The sequence below is a fragment of the Oryx dammah genome, unplaced genomic scaffold (assembly GCF_014754425.2).
Source record: "Oryx dammah isolate SB20612 unplaced genomic scaffold, SCBI_Odam_1.1 HiC_scaffold_21, whole genome shotgun sequence".
In the NCBI taxonomy this organism is placed as follows: Eukaryota; Metazoa; Chordata; class Mammalia; order Artiodactyla; family Bovidae; genus Oryx; species Oryx dammah.
In genome coordinates this window covers 56,636,206-56,641,008 of record NW_024070205.1, presented here as the reverse complement: position 1 = coordinate 56,641,008, position 4,803 = coordinate 56,636,206, and the positions used below count along the sequence as shown (strand labels likewise).

The 4,803-nt window shown below is 45.3% G+C and overlaps 1 non-coding gene across 1 annotated transcript; it reads right to left on the bottom strand.

The window, feature by feature from the left end:
- Nucleotides 1-229: 229 nt before the first annotated feature.
- On the bottom strand, nt 230-301 carry TRNAC-GCA. The gene has a single exon. It is a non-coding gene; the product is annotated as a tRNA-Cys (tRNA).
- Between the last annotated feature and the right edge of the window lie 4,502 nt (nt 302-4,803).

Genomic DNA, 4,803 nt, shown 5'->3' with positions numbered 1-4,803 from the left:
AGCATTTACATTCAAAGTTATAACTTTTTAAAAAATCCCGATTAAGCTTATATTGGAGACTGAACTTTCTGTCTGTGGACAAGTGGGCTTCTAGATACTAAGTGTGTGTGTTAGTTGCTTAGTTGTGTCCAACTCTTTACAACACCATGGACTGTAACCAGACAGGCTTCTCTGTCCATGGAAGTCTCCAGGCAAGAATATTGAAGTGGGTTGCCTTCTCCAGGGGACCTTCCCAACCCAGGGATTGAACCTGGGTCTCCTGCATTGCAGGCAGATACTTTACCATCTGAGCTACTAGGGAAGCCCTCTAGATACTAAACCTGAGGATTAAATAGATTTACCCACCCACTTACAGGGGGAGACTTCCTATGAAGACTGTCCTATGAAATTCACCACAGAGAAACAGAAAGTGTGCTCTCTGAGGGAAGACTGGCCCCCAAATGAAAGGACTGCTGCTAAGTCACTTCAGTCGTGTCCGACTCTGTGCAACCCCATAGACGGCAGCCCACCAGGCTCCCCCATCCCTGGAATTCTCCAGGCAAGAACACTGGAGTGGGTTGCCATTGAATTCTCCAATGTGTGAAAGTGAAAGTGAAGTCGCTCAGTCCTGTCTGATTCTTAGCAACCCCATGGACTGCAGCCCACCAGGCTCCTCCGTCCATGGGATTTTCCAGGCAAGAGTACTGGAGTGGGGTGCCATTGCCTTCTCCAGGGATGGATTAATCGATGAAACAGGATGCTTCTAGTTATCCCATGGCTACTGCAGTTTTCTTGCCATTGGTAACCAGTGCTGAAACTGACAGCTCAGCGTCAATATGCCCGGAAGATGCGGCCACTGCTGGCGTCAGGTGGAGGCACTTCTACTGCTGTGATGCCCCAGGAACACCCAAGCCAAAGCCGCTGACGTCCGGTCCAGGCGATAAAGTCTGAGCCAACTCCAGTGGTTGCCAAAGAAGCCAAAGTTGCTGAAGAAGTGTTGGCACCAGCACGTTTGCAAACTCAGCGTCTCTCAGAGCTTACGAATAAAGAGAGCTCTTGTGGTTTCCACTCGTCCTTTTCCTGCAACCACCCCCCTCCCCGCCCGCCCCCACCCACCGCCCCCAGGCATACAATTCAGCTGCGGCAGTGAGGACTGAGCAGGAGCACAGTCTGAGGGATGGATAGAGCCACCCGCAGGACAGTCACGGGGATGAAGCCATAGGTCTTTCATGCCACCTCAGAGAGGCGTCACCGGAAGAGAAAAAGGAGCACTCGCCATAATGCCTTTCTCCTGTGTGTCTATCTGGATCAGTCCACCTGTACTGAATGACGAATTAGAAATGCTTGACTTAGAAATCCTGTAATTACCTTGTGAATATCTGCAATGTGTTTTTATTTTGGTGTTAACAACATTAATATCTGAGATGTACATTTATATGTAAACTAGTAAAATGTGACTGTTCTTTATAACCCAGTATTGGTATTAATTAATGTAATATTTCAGATGCCTCAAGCACTGAAAGAGTTTGGGGCTCCCTCAGCCTCAATGAGATCCCCCACCTCACCCCTTTTGTTCATTTACCGCTTCCATTCTGTACCTCTGAAAGTGAATGTTAGTCGTTTAGTCGTGTCCGACTCTTTGCAGACTCCATGGACTGTAGCCCACCAGGCTCCTCTGTTCATGGGATTCTCCAGGCAAGAATACTGGACTGGATTGCCATTCCCTTCTCCAGGGGATCTTCCTGACCCAGGGATCAAACTCGGGTCTCCCACATTGCAGGCAGATTCTTTACTGTCTGAGCCATCAGGGAAGCCGGTATCAAATTTGTTTGCCTTAAAAGTCTCTTTCCTGAAAAGGAGTCATTTCCCAGAAGGTTCCTCCACACCTCATTTAGGTAGATCCAACCCCTCACCCCTGCCAGTCTTTGTAACACGCCTCAACTTGCCTGAGTCCTGGAATGAACTCAGCTTAGACTCGTGCTGGATTTCCTGCCTAAGCAAGGGGTGGATCAGGAAGGGCTTACCTGAATTAATCCAGGAGCTTAATTAAGCTAATAAAAGCAACTTTCACTGGGCGGATATAAAAAGGACGCTGTTTCTTGGATTTGTTTCTATTCTTTTTCCAGCTTTAGCTTCTATTCAATCTTTAGCCCTGGCTAAATCACGATATTTCAATAGTCACACCTAAAAATCTGGCAAGTATGATCATAATTCTGAACACAGTTTCTTTGGGGATTTGAATGAACAAAGCTTGTTTGGGAGTTCTAGATCTTACTGCATGCTGTTTCTTTCCACAGAAGTCTCACTTCTGCTTATTTTATTTTTAGGACTCAAATGTATTACTGATTTGTGTTTCTCTGAATTCTATGGTGAAGGTGCTTATTGAAAAGACTGAGGTTCAATATTCTGTAATGACCTACATAGGAGAAGAATTTTAAAAAGAATGAATGTGTGTATATGTGTAACAGATTCACTTTACTGTACCTGAAATTAACACAACATTGAAAATTAACTATGTTGTTATCTAGTCCCTAAGTTGTGTTGAACTCTTCAACCTCCTGGTCCTGTAGCCAGCAGGCTCCTCTATCCATGAAATCCTCTAGGTAAAAATACTGCAGTGGGTTACCATTTCTTTCCAAGCCAGGGATCAAACCCACGTCTCCTGCATTGGCTGGCAGATTCTTTACTGCTGAGCCACCGATCAACTACACTCCAATAATTTTTTTTTTTTTTTAAGAAATAACTGAGAGGCTGGAGGCAGGTGGAGAAAGTAGATAAAAGTTCCATACTTGACTTCAAAAAATGGTAAATAATCATGATATTTTTATTACAGATCAAATAAGTGTTACTTTTTACCAGCTCTCCTGCTGCTGACCAACTGATCTAGCCAGTTCCTCTCCCACACACAGCATCATCCCTCAATTTAGAATGAAGCCCATAATTCACGACAATTTTGGGGTGGTTATGGCCACTGCTGCTTCCCTGGCTATTTTAGCCGAAACCATCACTAGCCTATACCCGCCTCAGGCACAAGCTGAAGGCTGGGTGGCCTGATGCTATCTTTCGTAACCGGAGCATTGCTTCTGGAAGTGAGGAGTTGCCTTTAAATTATTCCATTGAGCCTCTCTCCAGTTCACCGGCCTTTCCCAACAATAAGGAAAGCAAGAGAAACTGCCAAGATGGTCTTGATGCAGCAGGATTTAAGGGGAGGTGAAAAAATAAGGAAGAGTCATCTGTTGGAAGATGCCAAGCAGGCCCAGGGATGTTATATAGTCTAACACTGATCACCTCTTTTCCAGGTGGGAATGTTGGCAGAGCCAAGAGGAGGGTGCAGCGGTTCTCAGTCAGGGTTCCTGGCACGCTTGGGGGCGTCTAGTAATGTGTGTGTTAATGTGAGTGTTAAATGTGTATACTGCTCACAAGACTGTTTTTTACTAGATTATTTGCGCCTTGGGGGCAAGGATCTTACCTCTATCATTTCAATGGTATATACCCAGTTGGGCACTTCCCAGGCTCTTGATAAATATATGTTGAATAAAATATGCCCTGTTTGAAATTCTCCTTTTAGCTCTGTTTATATGCTAAAAAAAATTCAACAAAATAAGTCTATTTCTTTATTACTTAACTCACAGTTCTTCAGATAATTTTGTTGACTGGGAAAAAATGCACAACCTAAAAGTTAAGAATTATATCTTCAGTTCAGTTCAGTTGCTCAGTTGTGTCCGACTCTTTGCAACCCCATGAATCGCAGAACGCCAGGCCTCCCATCACCAACTCCCGGAGTTCACTCAGACTCACATCCATCGAGTCGGTGATGCCATCCAGCCATCTCATCCTCGTTCGTCCCCTTCTCCTCCTGCCCCCAATCCCTCCCAGCATCAGAGTCTTTTCCAGTGAGTCAACTCTTCGCATGAGGTGGCCAAAGTACTGGAGTTTCAGCTTTAGCATCATTCCCTCCAAAGAAATCCCAAGGTTGATCCCTTTCAGAATGGACTGGTTGGATCTCCTTGCAGTCCAAGGGACCCTCAAGAGTCTTCTCCAACACCACATTTCAAACGCATCAATTCTTCAGCGCTCAGCCTTCTTCACAGTCCAACTCTCACATCCATACATGACCACAGGAAAAACCATAGCCTTCACTAGACGGACCTTAGTTGGCAAAGTAATGTCTCTGCTTTTGAATATGCTCTCTAGGTTGGTCATAACTTTTCTTCCAAGGAGTAAGCGTCTTTTAATTTCATGGCTGCAGTCACCATCTGCAGTGATTTTGCAGCCCCCCAAAATAAAGTCTGACACTGTTTCCACTATTTTCCCATCTATTTCGCATGAAGTGATGGGACCGGATGCCATGATCTTCATTTTCTGAATGTTGAGCTTTATTTGTGGACAAAACTGAGGACTTTAGCCTGAAAGACAGCCTCTTAGATAGCTCTGAGGGACTGCTCTGAAGAGATAAGGGAGGAGCCAGGATCTATAGGAGTTTTTGCAACAAAAACTAGGTGACTGGAACATCAAAAGATTACTGTTACTCACAGCCAGCCAGACATCTCAAGTTAATGAATCTAGCATGCTTTTCTGTATCTGGGAAGATGGAAGAGTCTGTGTGTGTGTGCTCAGTCGTATCTTGACCCTTTGTGACCCCATGGACTATATCCACTCAGACTCCTCTGTTCATGGAATTCTTCAGGCAAGAACACCAGAGTTAGGTGCCATTTCCTCCTCCAGGGGATCTTTCCAACCCAGGGATTGAACCCACGTCTCCTGCACTGGCAGGCAGATTCTTCACCACTAGGGCTACCTGTGAAGCCCCATGTCTGGCTCACT